General features: G+C 48.2%; 1 protein-coding gene across 6 annotated transcripts in view; it reads left to right on the top strand.

Moving 5' to 3' along the window:
- Positions 1-616: 616 nt before the first annotated feature.
- The window catches only part of TCP11L2 (t-complex 11 like 2), a 33,172-nt gene continuing 14,830 nt past the window's right edge, over positions 617-18,958 (top strand). For 2 of the 6 annotated variants that reach the window (XM_032769695.2, XM_032769698.2), the window contains exon 1: positions 1,731-1,846. The gene's annotated coding sequence lies outside the window, so the exon portion shown is untranslated. Of the gene's footprint in view, positions 751-1,719; positions 1,847-2,349; positions 2,737-11,001; positions 11,321-18,958 lie in introns of those variants that run through there. The other 4 variants (XM_075068722.1, XM_032769697.2, XM_032769696.2 and 1 more) reach the window with 4 other exon arrangements.

The raw sequence follows: 18,958 nt of genomic DNA, 5'->3' as shown, positions 1-18,958 counted from the left end.
AATACAACCTTCATCACATGTACTACTTGTCAGGTGTGTTACTGCTAATAGGATTATTTCACAAGGAGGGAGGAAGAGCTATGTTTAGAACAAGAACAAGCAAGGTGTGATTTATTACCAAAAGCTACTTAGTGCAGTAAGATGACTGCTAACATTTTACTTCCTGGTAGGAGATCACATTGCACATGGCTCAGGAATTTTTAGTAAGACGCAAGATGACTATGTCATACATTGTTACTAGTAAATAATGGAATCTTGCAGTACATGGGCTTCATTGATGAAGTCAGTTCAGCTGTAGGAATAGCCACAGTAATGACAGTCTGCATTTCCTTAGCAGTTCCATTGGCAGGCTCAAAGGATTGAGCAAGCCCTACACCATAGCAGTGAGCTAGACGCATGAGTAAACTGAGGCAGAGAGGCTGTGAGTGACTGAGCTAGGGCCACAGAACAAGAAAATGGGAGAAGTGCAAACAAAACCTTGGCATGCAGGTGTTTTCTGGCTTGTTACGCAATGTAAAGTATAAGTTAAAAAAAAATCTCTTTAAATCCGAACGTCTGTCCTAACAACAGCTTGGCTGTTGGAGACAAACGTCTTCTACAGCCATCACTTTCCTTGGCGGTGTACAAAGTGAAGCTGGGCCTCTGTGTATCTCATGGAGCTTGGCTCCTGGAGATCAGGCTGACCAGGTCCCTGGTGGGTGCCCTGCGGAGGAGCAGTGCCCACAGCAGCACCCAACACAGCTTGCAAAGGTAAGAACTATGTTCCTATTCTTGGTGCACCAGCAAAGGTTTTGCGAATGCCTCTCCCCCTGGGGGGAGCAGGGCACTGGATGTGTTGGGGAGGATGGATGGGGGGAAGGGATTCAGTGCCGTGGGGAGGATGGAGGTAGTAACATTAGAACAATTTCTGTAGTGCGGGTACTCAAAACTATTCAGCAAAACTGTCAATTCTGTACATGCTGGAAACCACTTGAAGCCAGGGGCTGCTGCTCCCAGGGGCGGCTCCAGGCACCAGCGCTCCAAGCGCGTGCTTGGGGCAGCAAGGGCGCTCTGCCGGTCTCCGCCACGGCGGCAGGCAGGGTGCTTTCCGTAGCTTGCCTGCTGAGGGTCCGCTGGTCCCGCGGCTTCAACGGGCCCTCCCTGCTTGGGGCGGCAAAATGTCTAGAGCTGCTCCTGGCTGCTCCCCCCCAGTGCCCCTTATTCCAGCAGCCCTGGCTGGGGGGTGTAAGGGGTCGGAGCAGCGGATGGAGGAGGGAGGGTATCAGAGGTGCGGGGAGCGGAGCACCGGGAGGGATGGGGGAATGAGGGAGGCTATCGAGGGTGAAGGCAGCCGGATGAGGGATTCCGTGCGGGGCGGAGGGGGGGGGAGGATGGGGGGAGGGGTATGGAACGGGCAGCCAGGGCGCGGGGGGAGGCGCACCGAGGACATGGCCCTTCCGTAAACACCATGCAGCCGTTCCCCCTCCCGCCTGGACGGTTCCATTCTGTCCGGAGAGGGGGGCACCTACCCTCCCGGGAACAGAACTAAACCCAGAACCGCGGACTGGCGGGGCGGGAGGGGGATCCTGCCTCTCTCTAATTATTGTCCCCGCCAGCCTGAGCCTCCCCCCAGCCTCCATCTGCGTGGCTGAGCTGAGCGAACTACAAAGGGTTAAACCCCCCCCCGCCTCTAGGCGGAATGGAAGCGCCCAAGGAGCTACTAATAGTCTTGGATAAGTGTCTCCCGGGGGGGGGGGATTGGGGGTTTAAAGCCCCGACAGCTGAACAGCAGCGCGAGAAGCAGCTGGGGCTGCAGGGTGAGGCCCCCACCCCGGGACTGCCCAGGGAGCTGCCCCACGGGGACTGGGTGAGCGCGAGTTCGCGGGAGCGGCCGGGCCCCTGCGGGGGACTCCTGGCTCTGCCCCTAAAAACGGGCTGGGTTTTGGGGGTGTCACTTCTGGGCAGACGTTGCCCCGCTGTACTAGGGAGGCGGCTGAGCCCCTCTGGCGGGGACGCTGATGCCACCCCCCTGTTTGTTAACAAATCCCGCGTGGCCCTGGGGGACTGTCCCCCCCGTTGGGGCGCTGGCAGCGGCCGGGGGCGGCCGTGCGGGGTGGGCGTTGAGGAGGTTCCCGGAGCTGGGCCGGGGTTCCCTTGGAAGCGCTGTTTGTTTTGCTGGGCTTGTGCCAAAGCGCCTGCCTCCAGTCACGGCCAAAAGCGCCGCTGGGGGAGGAGCCCTGGCCAGGCGGGGCGGAGCCGTCGGAGCTAGGGGGGCTGCAGTGGGGCGCCCGCCCTGTGGTGCGGCTGCGGTTGGGGGGAGAAGGGGGAACTGAGCCGCCGTCCCATTGCTTGTGTGTGAGGGGAGGACGTGGGGACAAGTGGCTTCTGCACGGTGCCCGCGTGGGACTCTGCATCCAGGCTCCGATCGGCTGCAAGGGCTGGCAGCCTCCCCATGTGGGAAAGGTCAGCGTACCCGCGGGACTGAAAGTCCCTGGGCCGGCCTGCTGCCGACTCTGAGGTCGGCTTCTTTACGTGACGGCCCGCCTTGCCCCATGCCTGGCACAGGTTATTTCGGAAACTAGCAGCTGTTAAGCGGTAGAAAGATGTCACCTCTGGAGACGTCAGTGCTCACCTAGACTGGCAGAGAACCAGCATCGGTCCCTTCAGAGGGCAAGGAGCACACATTTGAAAATAAAGTACCCTAGGACAGTGATCTTCAACCTGTGGACCCTTGGGGAGGGTGTCTGCAAACTATGTGTAAGGTTTTCAAAGGCATTGACATCTCCATTTTAAAAATTGTAGGGGTCCTAACACGAAAAAAGATTGAAAATCACTGCCCTAGCCCTACTGAAACTGACATAGGAAAAAACTGCCTGGGGGGGGGGGAAGGCAGGGAGGGGGCAGAAAAACCACAAACAACTTGTCTGTATATTCTCAATAGACAAGCAAGAGGGAGCTCTAGACAGTTTTTTTTACTTTATAGTAGCAAAGGACAAAGGGTGCTGTACTTGGTGTAAACTTTAGTGACATAAATGTGCTTGTACCTTAACCATCATTGTACTTCCATAGCTAACTGGTGGTCTATGTAAATTTAATCAACTGACAAAAAACACGCCACAGACCTGAAGAAATATATGTGGGAATAAAGGTTTGAAAGAAAACTGAGGAAGCCCTGAAAACCTCCATCAAGAAAATTAATTGATGTTTCTAAACAAATGCTATAGACAAAAGATACAGCTGTCACATAAAAAAACTTGGTAGATCTCTCAGCAAATCACTTCTTAACAATAAAAAAAGGACTGGTGGTTCAAACTAAACAAGCCTAACAACTTGATACAAACTGCCATAGACTAAGAGGGAAAGTGAGGGAATTGTCTAACTTTTAAAACAGAGCTTCCACTAGCCCTGACATACTGTACGAGTACATATCAATGCTACCGCAGAAGTTAGAGCACCTGATTTGGGTGGTGGTGGGGGAAGTTGCACAAACAGAAGATGCAATAGGCATTGGCTTGTTCTGGCAAAAGTAAAAAGAATGTAAACCAAATGAAAAGAAGCAAGACTCATCAATCCATATTTGTAAACATTGGGCAGGACACTTCCAAGGCCTACACAAAGGGATCCAGCGTGAAAATCTTACTTGAACAAAACAGCATTACAGATGTTCCCTGAGTTATGCAAACCTGACATACGCAAATCCAAGCTTACGGGAAAAAGTTCTGTAAGCTAGAAATAGGGTTGTTTTGTTTCGGGGTTTTTTGTTTTGTGTAATGGTTGGAGATATGTATGGTCAGAACAGAATGCTTGTGTAAATCGGGGAGCTCTGTATTTTTTAAAAAAATCTGCTTGAAGCCTCTATTAAACTGCCAATCCTCCCTCAAGATACCTCATATATTACATGAACTAAGGAAAACCTTCAGGAAACTTAATCTGGGGGAAATCACATGGCCCAGATAATGTCCAAAGAAGATACCTAATATACCCAGGCAGTCATTCTAAAACTATTTCACCTCATCCTGCAATCTAGACACTTCCCTGATGTGTGTCATATGGACTAATTAGCCTAATATATAAAAGTAAGATTCCCTCAACCCAAACAACTAGAGAGGTATCTAAGTCAGCAGCAAAATATTACATAGTATTTTCCTTTAAAAGAATACAAAATTTGACGAACAATGGAATCTGTAAAAACAACCAGGAGTCATTGTGGCACCTTAGAGACTAACATTTATTTGGGCATAAGCTTTTGTGGGCTAAAATCCATTTCATCAGATGCATGGAGTGGAAAATACAGAGGCAGGTATAAATACACAACATATGAAAAGATGGGAGTTGCCTTACCAAGTGGGGGGGTCAGTGCTAACAAGCCAATTCAATTATGGTGGAAGTGGGCTATTCTCAACAGTTGGCAAGAAGGGAGGAAAATCACTCTTGTAGTGCTAATGAGTTCAGTATAGTCAAGATGGCCCATTTTGAACAGTTGACAAGAAGATGTGAATATCAGCAGGGGGAAAATTAGTTTTTGTAGTGACCCATCCACTCCCAGTCTTTATTCAGGCCTAATTTGATGGTGTCCAGTTTTCAAATTAATTCCAGTTCTGCAGTTTCTTGTTAGAGTCTGTTTTTAAAAGTTTTTTTGTTAAAGAATTGCCACTTTAAAGTCTATTATTGAGTGTTCAGAGATATTGAAGTGTTCTCCTACTGGTTTTTGAATGTTATAATTTTTGATGTCAGATTTGTGTCCATTTATTCTTTTGTGTAGAGACTGTCCAGTTTGGCCAATGTACATGGCAGAAAGGCATTGCTGGCACATATCACATTGGTAGATGTGCAGGTGAACCAGCCCCTGATAGTGTGGCTATGATGGTGTCCCTTGAATAGATATGTGGACAGAATTGGCAGTGGGGTTTGGTTCCTGGGTTAGTGTTTTTGTTGTGTGGTGTGTAGTTGCTGGTGAGTATTTGCTTCAGGGTGGGGGGCTGTCTGTAAGCGAGGACTGACCTGTCTTCCAAGGTCTGTGAGAATGAAGGATCGTCCTTCAGGATAGGTTCTAGATCCTTGATGCTGTGTTGGAGAGGTCTTAGTTGGGGGCTGTAGGTGATGACTAGTGGCGTTCTGTTACTTTTTGTTGGCCCTGTGCTGTAGTAGGTGACTTCTGGGTACCCTTAATCTGTGAAAGTCAAATTGGATTCCTTCCTGAGAAATTGACCACATCTTTACCTTACAGATCCTGTTCAATATAGGCTTTTATACTGCATTTATCACTGTAGTATCTGAGCACCTTCCAATAGTATGTTAAGCAATGTGGCTACACAGCTGTCATCTGTTGTTTGTTCTCTCATTTCTTCCCCAGAGGGAGAAACGAGTGGATTGTCTTGTTAAATATACCTGTTGGGGAGGGGTATGTGTGTTAGAGAAGGCAAGGCCAAAGAAATGTTCCTTGCACTTGAAGCAGATAGTGGTGCTGTTTGTGATAGTGCTTACTTCCTGGTAGAGTTCATTCCATGATCTCAGACCACCCCCAGAGAAGGTTGTCTTCCACACAAGTTTTATTGCTGCAGGTTCCACTGTGCCAAAGGAATGAAGTTGTTGACCATGCTCTCTGTCCCTCTGAGCTTTCAGCAGTGTTTTGGATATCCTGTGTCGTCATACCAAACATGTAAAAAGCCAGGGGAGAAGATTTAAAATTAATTGTTGACTCAGTCTAGCATCCAGGAATGAACCTTAAATTGCTGCACACTGGAATTGGTGGAAAACCATAGAACCTAATTAAAATTCATGTGCAATCCACCCAGCACAGAATAAAAACAAGCATGCCATCAAAGGCCTTCATGTAAAAAGGGGAATAAAACAGGATGTAACTTCAGGTTGAACCTTCTTGCATGCTAGTGACTTATCAACCTTATTGGAACAATCATCAGACTTAGGGCAGGTCTACACTAGAAGCATGACATTGGCACAGCTGCACCACTGCAGTCCATCTGATGAAGACGCTCTATGCCAACGGGAGAGGGCTCTCCTGTCGACATTATTACTCCACCTTCATGAGAGGCAGAAGCTTAGGTTGATGGAACAGCATCTCCTTAGGTCAAGGTGTGTTTCTTCACATACCTGAGTGACATGTTAGATCAATTGAAGCAGTAGTGTAGACCTGCCCTAAGCTTTTCTCTCAGTTGTATAGTGGGAATTCCATCTATGTAGTTGTACTCTCATCTAGATAAGATGGCAGCACATAGGACCTGGTAAGTGAAACTGGAAAACAAATACATTTCAAATGTCTGAAAACAAACTTAAAATGCTGTTATAGAGATAAGGAAAGTGAATGTGTGCTAAATTATATTTGTACTTGGCCTTCCAAAATAAATTTGAGGGAGATTAGACTGGCTATAAAAAAAGCTCTTCCAATTGACACAATAAACTACTAGATTAAGCCTCCAGTATAATTATTGCGGAAACATAATACTATAATTTACCCAGTCTGTTAAGTAGAAGTGCAGTCTGGAGCCCAATTTTAGCAGTTAATTACATTTTTGGGGATAAACTCTGTAAAACATCTGCAAATGAATACATGTACATTTCCCCCACACACTGCACGCCAAACAATGACTGCAGAGCGGAGTTATTGCTTTCCTCCTTCTAGTGCTGTTTTAGCCAACACAGCAAATTTGCTTTCCAGCTCAAGATTCTGGAAGGTATTCTATTTAAAAAAAAAAAAAAAAAAAAAAATCCAAGTGAAAACCAGATCCACTCCCATATATTGTTGCTGAACAACTATAATATCCTGACAAGTAACATGATCAGTACCACCCCATATTAAAAAAATACTTAAGACTTAAAAGTCACTGGGAAGAACATATAAAAAGCAAGATAGTCCTGTCCCGTGATCTTCACTAATCTATCATGTGGGCAGACTACCTCACTGCACTGAATGTAAAAAGCCAAGTTTGACTCTTGCCAGATACCCAATTGGTGGCCACAAATGGGGGGATACAAACACTCTAAATCAAGAAGAGACATTTTAGACAGATGGCTTTCTTTTTCCAGTCTCCAAATCTGAGGGAGTGCAAGAGATTTCCTGGATTTATCAGGGATAATAAACATTTTATATCAAAAATCAGGGAAGAAAAACAGTGCACAACTTGGAAGAAAGGAGACTACATTGCAGAGAAATGATCACGCTACATAGCAACGAACCTCTGCGTCAAGAATGCCCGCTAATGTTTATGGATGCAGGGTGTATATATATCAAACACTTAGAAAATGTGAAGTCCTCACCTGGGAAGTTTGAACTTACCTCTGACAAATACCTAAGGGGTCTCTTTCTCCTTCACCTGGTAGCTGTTGGATGAGCTTTTTTTTTTTTTTTAAAGTACTGAATTTATATTTCCAATTTCTGCTTTTTATACCACAGAAAATATAGGGAGGGGAGATGCTTATTGTTTAGTGCATCTGTTACAGTGACAATATTCCAGTAATGTCCAGATCCACAGTATTAAGATATGTGCAGAATGCATTCCCTCAACACCCCTGAGAACTTCTCTAAGGGTATGTCTACACTACAAAATTAGGTCGAATTTATAGAAGTTGTTTTTTAGAAATCGTTTTTATACAGTCGATTGTATGTGTCTCCCCGAACAAAATGCTTCAAACGCATTAACTCGGTGGACTGCGTCCACAGTACCGAGGCTAGTGTCGACTCCCAGAGCGTTGCACTGTGGGTAGCTATCCCGCAGTCTCAGCCACCCATTGGAAATCTGGGTTGAGATCCCAATCCCTGATGGGGCAAAAACAGTGTCACAAGTGGTTCTGGGTACATGTTGTCAGGCCCTCCTCTCCCTCCCTCCATGAAAGCAATGGCAGACAATCGTTTCATGCCTTTTTTCATGGCTTACCTGTGCAGATGCCATGCCACAGCGAGCATAGAGCCTGCTCAGTTCACTGTCACCATACATCTCCTGGGTGCTGGCAGATGTGGGACTGTATTGCTATGCAGCAGCAGCAGCAGCTCATTGGCTTTTGGCAGCAGACAGTGCATTACGACCAGTAGCCATTGTCGTCATGCTCCTGGGTGCTCTTTTAGTTGACCTCAGTGAGGTCGGTCAGGGGCGCCTGGGCAGACATGGGAGTGACTCAGACAGGTCATTCCCCAGTCATACTGCACCATCTTCTGGCGAGCACCCAAGAGATGGCGATGGATAGCAATGGTAATGCAGCATCTTCTGCTGAGCACCCAGGAGATGATGACTAGCAGTCGTTATGCACCATCTGCTGCCAGCCTAAGGTGTATAAGATAGATGGAGTGGATCAAAACAAGAAAGAGACCCGATTTGTTTTGTATTCATTTGCTCTCCCCTCCCTGCGTGAAATCAACAGCCTGCTAAACCCAGGGTTTTGAGCTCAGTCCTTGAGGGGGCCATTCTGTGTTTCTCCTTGATGTAAAGCCACCCCTTTTGTTGATTTTAATTCCCTGTGAGCCATGTCGTCAGTCGCCCCTCCCTCTGTCAGAGCAATGGCAGTGTACCTTTTTTCAGTGCAGATGCCGTAGCACTGGGAACATGGAGCCCGCTCAGATCACCGGGGCAATCATGAGCACGGTAAACACCACACGGATTATCCTGCAGTATATGCAGAACCAGAACCTGCAAAACCAAAACCAGGCGAGGAGGCGATGGCAGCGCGGCGACGAGAGTGTGAGGACATAGACTTCTCACAAAGTACAGGCCCTGGCAATGTGCACATCACGGTGTTAATGGGGCAGGTTCATGCCGTGGAATGCCAATTCTGGGCCCGGGAAACAAGCACAGACTGGTGGGACCGCATAGTGTTGCCGGTCTGGGACAATTCTCAGTGGCTGCAAAACTTGCATGTGTAAAGGCACTTTCATGGAACTTTGACTTGCTTTCCGCTGCCCTGAAGCACCAGAATACCAAGATGAGAGAAGCCCTCACAATTGAGAGGCAAGTGGTGATAACCCTGTGGAAGCTTGCAATGCCAGACAGCTACTGGTCAGTCGGGCATCAGTTTGGAGTGGGCAAATCTACTACTACTAATAATAATAATTGGAGATAGATATATCTTCTAGAACTGGAAGGGATCTCGAAAGGTCATTGAGTCCAGCCCCCTGCCTTCACTAGCAGGACCAAGTACTGATTTTTTCCCCAGATCCCTAAGTGGCCCCCTCAAGGATTGCACTCATAACCCTGGATTTAGCAGGCCAATGCTCAAACCAGTGGGGCTGCTGTGATCCAAGTAGACGACGCAATCAAAGAGCTGCTGATATCAAGGGTAGTGCCTCTGGGAAATGTGCAGGCCATAGTGGATGGCTTTGCTGCAATGGGATTCCCTAACTGTGGTGGGGCGATAGACAGAATCCATATCCCTATCTTGGCACCAGAACACCAAAGCAGCGAGTACATAAACCGAAAGGGGTACTTTTCAGTGGTGCTGCAAGCACTAGTAGATCACAAGGGACGTTTCACCAACATCAATGTGGGATGGCTGGGAAAGGTGCATGATGCTTGCATCTTCAGGAACTCTGGTCTGTTTTAAAAGCTGCAGGAAGAGACTTTCTTCCCAGACCAGAAAATAACCATTGGAGATGTTGAAATGCCTATAGGTATCCTTGGGGACCCAGCTTACCCCTTAATGCTATGGCTTATGAAGCCATACACAGGCAGCCTGGACAGGAGTCAGAAGCTGTTCAACTATAGGCTGAGCAAGTGCAGAATGGTGGTAGAATGTGTGTTTGGATGTTTACAAGCACGCTGGTGCAGTTTACTGACTCGGATAGACCTCGCAAAACCAATATTCCCATTGTTATTACTGCTTGCTGTGCACTCCACAATATCTGTGAGAGTAAGGGGGAGATGTTTATGGCAGGATGGGAGGTTGAGGCAAATCGCCTAGCTGCTGATTACACGCAGCCAGACACCAGGACGGTTAGAGTACAGGAGGATGCGCTGCGCATCAGAGAAGCTTTGAAAACCAGTTTCATGACTGGCCAGGCTACGGTGTGAAAGTTCTGTTTGTTTCTCCTTGATGAACCCCCCACACCCCTTGATTCACTTTACTTCCCTGTAAGCTAACCACCCTCCCCTCCCCCCTTCTGTCACCGCTTGCAGAGGCAATCAAGTCATTGTTGCTTCACATTCATGCATTCTTTATTAATTCATCACACAAATAGAGGGATAACTGCCAAGGTAGCCCAGGAGGGGTGGAGGAGGAGGAAAGCACCAAGTAGGGTGGGAGAGGAGGGAAGGACAAGGCCACACTGCACTTTAAAACCTAAAAACTTTAAAACTTATTGAATGCCAGGCTTCTGTTGCTTGGGCAGTCCTCTGCGGTGGAATGGCTGAGTGGCCGGAGGCCCCCTCCACCATGTTCTTGGGCATCTGGGTGAGGAGGCTATGGAAATTGAGGAGGAGAGTGGTTGGTTACACAGGGGCTGTAGCAGCAGTCTGTGCTCATGCTGCGTTTCCTGCAGCTCAGCCATACGCTGGAGCATACGAGTTTGATGCTCCAGCAGCCTGAGCATTGACTCCTGCCTTCTGTCAGCAAGCTGACACCACTTACTCTCTTCAGCCGACCACCTCTTCTCGTGTTCATATTGTGCTTTCCTGCACTCTGACATTGTCTGCCTACACGCATTCTGCTATGCTCTGTCAGTATGGGAAGACAGCATGAGCTCAGAACATTTAATCCTGAGTGCATTTTTTTCGCCTTCTGATCTTCGCTAGCCTCTGGGAAGGAGAAACATATGCAGCTGGTGGAGGGGGGGGAAGGGAGAGTGGTAATTAAAGACACATTTTATAGAACAATGAGTACACTCTTTCATGGTAAACCTTGCTGTTAACATTACGTAGCATAGGTGCTTTTGTTACGAGGTCGCATTTTGATGGCTTCACCCCTCCCCACGCCGCATGGTAATAGCGGGGAACATTTCTGTTCAGTCACAGGCAAACAGCCCAACAGGAACGGGCACCTCTGAATGTCCGCTTAATAAAACCACCTTATTTCAACCAGGTGACCATGAATGATATCACTCTCCTGAGGATAACAGAGAGAGATAAAGAATGGATGTTGTTTGAATGCCATCAAACACGGGGACCAGACACTGCAATGCTTTGTTCTGCAATGATTCCTGACTACATGCTACTGGCCTGGTGTGGTAAAGTGTCCTATATGAAGGATGGAATAAGGCTGCCCTCCCCAGAAACCTCTTGCAAAGGCTTTGGGAGTAGATCCAGGAGAGCTTTATGGAGATGTCCCTGGAGGATTTCCACTCCATCCCCAGGAGCATTAACAGACTTTTCCAATAACTGTACTAGCTGCGAATGCCAGGGTAAATTAATCATTAAACATGCTTGCTTTTAAACCATGTCTGATATTTACAAAGGTACACTCACCAGAGATCCCTTCTCCACCTTCAGGGTCCAAGAGCCTGTCTTGGGTGGATTCGGAGGTTACTGGCTCCAGGTCCAGGCTGAGGAAACTGATTCTGGCTGTTTGGGAAACTGGTTTCTCTGCTTCCTTGCTGTGAGCTTATCTTCAACCTCCTCCTCATCCCCAAAACCCGCTTCCATGTTGCATCCTACTCCATTGACGGAGTCAAAGCACAGGGTTGGGGTACTGGTGGCTGCACCCCCTAGAATGGCATGCAGCTCATCATAGAAGCGGCATGTTTGGGGCTGTGACCCGGAGCGGCCGTTTGCCTCTCTGGTTTTTTGGTAGGCTTGTCTGAGTTCCTTAAGTTTCATGCAGCACTGCCGCAAGTCTCGGTTATAGCCTCTGTCCTTCATGCCCTTGGAGACTTCCTCCCCCCCCCCCGCCAAATGTTTTGGCATTTCATTTACTGGAACAGAGTTCTGATAGCACGGATTCATCTCCCCATACAGTGACCAGATCCTGTACCTCCCGTTCGGTCTATGCTGGAGCTCTTTTGTGATTCTGGGACTCCATGGTCACCTCTGCTGATGAGCTCTGCATGGTCACCTGTGCTGATCAGCTCACAATGCTGGCCAAACAGGAAATGAGATTCAAAAGTTCATGGGACTTTTCCTGTCTATGTGGCCAGTGCATCTGATTTGAGAGTGCTGTCACAATGGAGCACTCTGGGATAGCTCCCGGAGGCCAATACCATCGAATTGCATCCACACTACCCCAAATTCGACCTGGCAAGGCTGATTTCAGCGCTAATCCCCTCATCCGAGGAGGAGTAAAGAAATAGATTTCAAGAGCCCTTTAAGTCGGGGGGGAAAAGGGCTTCATCATGTGGACAGGTGCAGGGTTAAATCGAGGTAACACTGCTAAATTCGACTTAAAATCATAGTGTAGACCAGGCTTAAGAAATACAACCGTTGTCATCAAAGACTTGATACTCTTTCTTGTGTCATCTTGTGTTGGGCTGCTGGAGTTTATAATTAAAACCCCGTGAACAACTACATCAGAAAAAAGAATGTTTCCTTTGTTTCATGCATACACATGCCTCTGCTACAGGAACAGGTGTTAGTCTTGAGTCACTTGGTGGTACACAGGTGTGTGCATCACTAAACAACGTATTCAAGACCCTTGGCTGTTCATATCAGCGGAGTCAAAGGATTGAATGGGCATAGAAAGTGGATTCACTGCTCACCCCATGAATGTGGACCTTCCAGCTCACTGTTGAAGCATATAGTGACATTGCAAGCTTTCCTCACAATCTATTCAGTCTCTCTTTTTTTTTTTTTTCTCCCCTGGAGATAGACATCCTCAATCTTCAGGTTTGCAAGGCACCTATTCATGACAACTCAATACACTCACAGTTGAGAGTTGATGCTTGTAGTGAATATTATACGTTGTGAGGAAGAACTTTTTTTAAAGCATGCAATATAATTCCGTGTGTCTGAGGTCTAGTCAAGCACCTCCTCATGGCCAGTCACCAGACTGCTGTGAGGGAACTGAGCTGCTAGATCCTGTGTGTTTTAAGCCTCCAGTCTGAACAGAATCCAGTTGCTGCTTCCAGTTTGGGGTGCAGATCTATCTGGCACCCACTTCTGAAAGTTCAGAGCATGTGGCCCATTATTGAGTTCCTGGAACTAGTACTGGCCCCTCAGACTTCCTCCCCCACCACCCCAGTAGCTTAAATACCACCTTTTCCAGAACTCCACGTGAAGGAGTGAGCCTTCTGGTTACACTATGTGCCCCTTGATGAGATAATGTCTACACAAGGATAAAAAAACCTGTGGCTTGCTCAGGTCAGCTCACTCAGGCTCGCAGCACTCGGGCTCTGGGGCTGAAAAATCTGTGTAGACATTCAGGCTGGAGCCCAAGCTCTGGAACCCTGTGAGGGTGGAAGGTCCCAGAACTTGAGTTCCATCCTGAGCCCAAATGTCTACACAGCAATTTTTAGACCCATAAGCCTAAGTAGTCTAACCTGGGCCAGCGCCAGCCATGTTGTGAATCTTATGTTCCTGTGGATATGGCTACACAGTGGTAAAAGAATGGTTCATCTAGTCCAGTATCCTGTATTCTGACAGTGGCTGGTGCCAGATGCATCAGAGGGAATAAACAGAACAAGGCAATTACTGAGTGATCCATCCTCTGTTGGCCAATCCCAGCTTCTGGCAAGTGATAAGATGTAACAGGTACAGGTTTATAACACACCTCTTGTTATTAAAGAGCTAACTTGCATTTATACAAAAATAATAAAACCTACATCCGTTTCCGTGCTTCAGTTTCCTCACCACTCTGGAACGTTCATTGGGCTGGGGTCAGTCCTTTGGGGCCCTGGCCACCCAATATCCTCCTGTAGCAGTGCATGATTTGTGCTCTGAAATGTGGTGCTTTCTTCCCCAGCTTGCTGTGATGGAGTAGGGGCTGGCAGGACACCAGGGAATCCGGCGCACCAGGCAGAGGCTGCTACAGAACTTTTACTGGCCTGGGGTCTTCACCCATGTCCGACAGTACTGCCAATCCTGTGACCCCTGCCAGAGGGTGGGGAAGGCCCGGGACAAGGGGAAAGCGGCCTTGAGGCCTTTACCCATCATAGAAGAACTTTTCCAGAAGGTGGCCATGGACATAGTGGGACCTCTCAGCAAGACGACCCGGTCAGGGAAGAAATACATTCTGGTGGTAAATTTCGCCACTCGCTACCCCGAGGCAGTGGCCTTGTCCTCTATCGAAGAGACACCGTGGCAAATGCGCTGTTGACCATTTTCAGCCGGGTGGGGTTCCCCAAGGAAGTCTTAACGGACCAGAGGTCCAACTTCATGTCGATCCTGCTCCAGTGCTTGTGGGAGAACTTTATGGCAGAAATGTGGGTCCAGCAACAAACGGGGCCTTCGCGTATCACCCCAGTCCAACGGGGTGGAAAGGTTCACGGACGCTGAGATGATGCTAAAAACATTTATTGAACCAGCACCCGCATGATTGGACAAGTACTTACCTCACCTGCTGTTCGCATACAGGGAGGTACCCCCAGGAATCTACCGGTTTTCGCTTTCGAACTGTTTATGGAAGGCGGGTAAGGGGGGCCCTAGACCTGATGAGAGACGAATGGGAGGGAAAGGCCCTCCCGAGGAGAATCAGTGTGGAGTATGTCCTGACCTTCCGGAAAGACTGGCCGAGCTCATGGGCCTGGCCAGGGAGAATCTGGCCCGAGCCCAGAGGAAGCAGAAGGTCTGGTATGACCGCACAGCCCGGGCCCGGCCTTTCGCCACGGGATCAGGTGATGGTTCTCATCCCCAGTGAGGAAAAACAAACTCCAGGCTGCCTGGGAAGGGCCCTTCAAGGTTGTCAAGCAACTGAATGAGGTAAACTATGTGTGGAGCTGTCAAACCGGGCACATCACCGTCGGGTGTACCATGTGAACATGATGAAGCCATACTTATGACAGGGGAATGTGGTGTTGGCCGTGTGTGGACACTGGAGGGGCAGGGAGATGACCCTTTAGTGGATCTATTCCCTGACAAAAGCTGGTTCCCCCCTGGAGGCGATTCCCTCTCTGATCAGCTGACCCTGGCCCAGCACGCTGAGATCAGAGGGGGTGCTGCATCTGTACCGACAGCTGTTTTCCAACCAGCCTGGACACACTAATTTGACTGTCACACAGGTGGAGACGGGGTCACATCCCCTATAAGATGCTCCCTTTTTCGGGTCACTGGTAAAAACTGCCCAGAGACCTGGAAAGAGAGGTCAGGGACATGCTGGCTTTGGGGGTGATCCAGCAGTCTTCCAGCCCTTGGGCCTCGCCAGTGGTGCTGGTCCCCAAGAAGGATGGGTCAATCGGTTCTGTGTGGACTATCGAAAGCTCAATGCCATCACCGTTTACTGATGCCTACCCCATGCCCAGGCCTGACGAGCTCCTAGACAAGCTGGGAGGTGCTCGGTACCTCACCACCATGGATCTTACCAAGGGCTACTGGCAAGTGCCGCTGGATGCAGATGCCAGGCTGAAATCGCCTTTATCACCCCTCTGGGGCTCTACGAGTTTCTGACCCTGCCTTTGCCTCAAGGGAGCGCCGGCCACCTTTCCAGCGCCTGGTGGATCAGCTACTGAGGGGATGGAGAGTTTTGCCGTGGCCTATATATGACGACATCTGCGTCTTCAGCCAGACCTGGGAGGACCACGTGTCCCAGGTTAAACAAGTCCTGGACCGACTCCCAAAAGGCTGGGTTAACCGTAAAGGCTGAGAAGTGCAAGGTGGGGATGGCTGAAGTATCTTACCTGGGCCATCGGGTGGGGAGCGGCTGCCTGAAGCCGGAACCAGCCAAGGTGGAGGTGATCAGAGACTGGCCTGCTCCCCAAACCAAAAAGCAGGTCCAGGCCTTATTGGGATGGCGGGGTATACTATCGAAGGTTCGTGCCCCACTTTAGCGCCATAGCCGGCCCCATCACTGAGCTGTGCAAAAAGGGGAAGCCAGACAAGGTGATCTGGACCGAGCAGTGCCAGGAGGCTTTCCGGGCGCTGAAGGAGGCTCTGGTTAGTGGCCCAGTGCTGGCGAACCCAGATTTTGACAAACCCTTTATGGTGTTCACCGACGCCTCAGACACGGGACTGGGGCGGTGTTAAGCAGGAGGATGAAAAGGGGAGAGACCTCCATCGTGTACCTGAGCAAGAAGCTGCTACCCCGGGAGCAAAACTACGCGGCATCGAGAAGGAATGCCTGGCCATGGTGTGGGCCCTTAAGAAGCTAGAGCCATATCTCTTTGGGCGACACTTCACCGTGTACACCGACCACTCTCCCCTGACCCTGGCTGCACCAGATGAAAGGAGCCAACGCCAAGCTCCTGAGGTGGAGCCTGCTCCTGCAGGACTATGACATGGACGTGGTCCATGTGAAGGGAAGTGCCAACCTGATAGCGGACGCGTTGTCCCGGAGAGGGGGCCCTGAACTTCCCCAGGTCACTGGGCAGAGTGACCCCACTCAGTTCAGTTCCGAAGGGGGGAGAGGTGTGATGGAGTAGGGGCTGTCTGTGTGGGGGATGGGAGAGCAGGGGATGTCTTTAGGTGAGGGACAGGATCTTTAAGCCTGTAACCTGAGCCAGGCCGGGGGGAGGAGGTTCAGCACCTTTGCCGAGGAAGCTGGAGAAAGGGATCGGCCAGCGGGAGGTGGAGCAGGTCAGTTTGGGTTTGGGGCCGTGGGGCGGAATTCAGGGTATCCTAGCTGGGATCCAAGCACCCTGAACCCCCAGAAGGACTGGAGGGAGGAGTCCTGACTGTGCCTGCAAGCTCTGCTGTAACCCTGTGTTCCTGTTGTCCAATAAACCTTCTGTTTTACTGGCTGGATAAAAGTCACTGTGGGGTCTAGGAAGAGGGGTGCAGGGCTGGACTCCCCCAGACTCCGTGACACTTGCCTACTCTGATTGTGGCTGGTCTGTCTTCTTATGATTTCCTGCTCAAACTTCCTGTGAATCCTTTTGCTTTGGTAGCTTTCCACTGCTCCTGCCCACTACAGACCAGCTTGGCCAAATGGGTTTCCCAGCTTGGTGATTTTGATAGCATAATTATTGTGTGGTCAAAGCACAGTCATTAAAACTATATACTCCCTGTTGTCCTCAGTCTGGTGTGTACCTGCTTCAGGCTCTGTCTGTGATGGTGGATACACAAAGAGGTATTCGTGATACAGCAGTTTCCATAGCAACAACTTCATAATACCAACCAGAATTCATTAGTTGTAAAGACCGAACATCTACATCATCAGTCTGAGCCCTAGATATCAACAATAAATCCTGTGTTTTATTGTGTACTTCTATTCTCTATAGATGTTGTAACTTTTTTTAAAAGTTCCAATTCTGGGTAGAATAACTTATAATATCAGCTCAGGTATTCAATATTTTGAAAGCTAGCTGCGTGCATGCCTCTCCACGTGTGCTTTAGGCCCTGAAATATGATGATGTGTTGCTGCTCCCAACAATGACATACACTCCTGCTGTCATCAGATGGAAAAAATAGGTACCCTGCAGCTCCTTTAAGTATAATCGTATTTGCTCTGTTATGCTCTCTTTTGAGGGATGGGGCTGAATAACATTGATCAGGGAAGCTGGAGCCCTTCATTTCTACCATAGGTTACTTGTTTCAATTCTTTCCTAGTTAGTAGTTTTAGTAGGTTGCTGTTGTAGATTTCAAGTCCAGAAGAGCCCACTCTGATCATCTACTCTGGCCTCCTGCATAACACAGAACAGAAGTCATGTATCAAGCTCACAACTAAAAGGTCTACAAGAGACTTCCCAGCTTGAACCCGTGAGCTCTCTAACTGGGAGAATCCTACCATAGTTCCACAAAGCTACTGCACAATGCTGACAGCTGTTTTTTTTTTTTTCTGATGTTTTTTGGGCACTAGCTCATTCACACAAGTTAAGCAGTGAATGGGTACTCGCATTAAAAACTCCAGCAATCTGACTCTAGTGTTGGGTATTTTTATTGGTGAGACGGTGGGTTGAATAGAAATAGAAAACATATTGCCCTCTAGCCCCTAGATATAGCCTCTTCAGACTAAGAGTTAAAATAGTAAGGAAGCTTGCACTGACACGGCTGTAACTGTGTGGTTATAAATCGAATCCATTAGCTTTCTTAATCACTAAGTAATTAACTTAACAGTTTGTAAAGAAGAACTGATGAAGTTGGTGTTGCTGATTCAGTAGATCTCACTTTCTTCTGAGACAAAATGGTGCTAGGTAGCTTCTCGTATTAGAAGTGTCTAACTGTGGGCATCAAGCACTTTATGCAGGAATAACTGTGCCAGCCTTGGTGTCCTGCGCAAACTCCATTTGGGTAATTACATGGACTAGCTGTTTAAATTCCATCTCCAATTTTAATTAATGTATTTACTTCCTGTCCTAAGTCTGCAAAACATTGCATAGCAAAGCTACGCAACTGCCCTGCTCCATCCCAGACATGACTTCATTTCTCTATTGTGGGATGCAATTTCATACATACAGCTTTGTGAAGTGTGAGGGCCCTGTGAGTTGCTATATATCATAAATGTAACATTAGTTTTTTATTAATAGTAACTTCTTTATTTATTTTGTTTGTTTTTTTTTGTTTTTGTTTTTTTCTTGTCTCATCCCTGGAGAAAATCTTTCCAATTCAACACAATTAGTCTGATTCTGTGGCTTGCTTCTTTTAGGGGAGTCCTTTTGCATTTCAAGATCCACGAAGAAACTGAATGTCTTTGACAAGATGTATTAGTTCCCTCTTTCCCCTTAAACATAGCTCTTGTCCCTGTAACTGCAGTAACTTTGTGGGAGAAAGTGCAGGAACTAAGGTGCCTTCAGAGTGCTGGTCGGCACCTAAATTCATCAGCAGGGGTAGTGCTTTAAGGAGTACCTTTAAAGAGTTTGAGAGCTCTGCTTCTGATGCTCCTGACAGCAAAATACCTTCTACGTAAAGAGTAGATTAGAGGTTGCTGCTGCTGACATTCATCTTTAATATTCATTTAACTTCTTCCAGAGCTAAAAGTTTAATTCTTAGGATTTGTCCAATCCTATACATGTTACAAA

Source organism: Chelonoidis abingdonii, chromosome 1, assembly GCF_003597395.2.
Source record: "Chelonoidis abingdonii isolate Lonesome George chromosome 1, CheloAbing_2.0, whole genome shotgun sequence".
In the NCBI taxonomy this organism is placed as follows: Eukaryota; Metazoa; Chordata; order Testudines; family Testudinidae; genus Chelonoidis; species Chelonoidis abingdonii.
The sequence above is the reverse complement of the archived record's forward strand: the minus strand, read 5'-3'. Positions and strand labels throughout refer to the sequence as shown.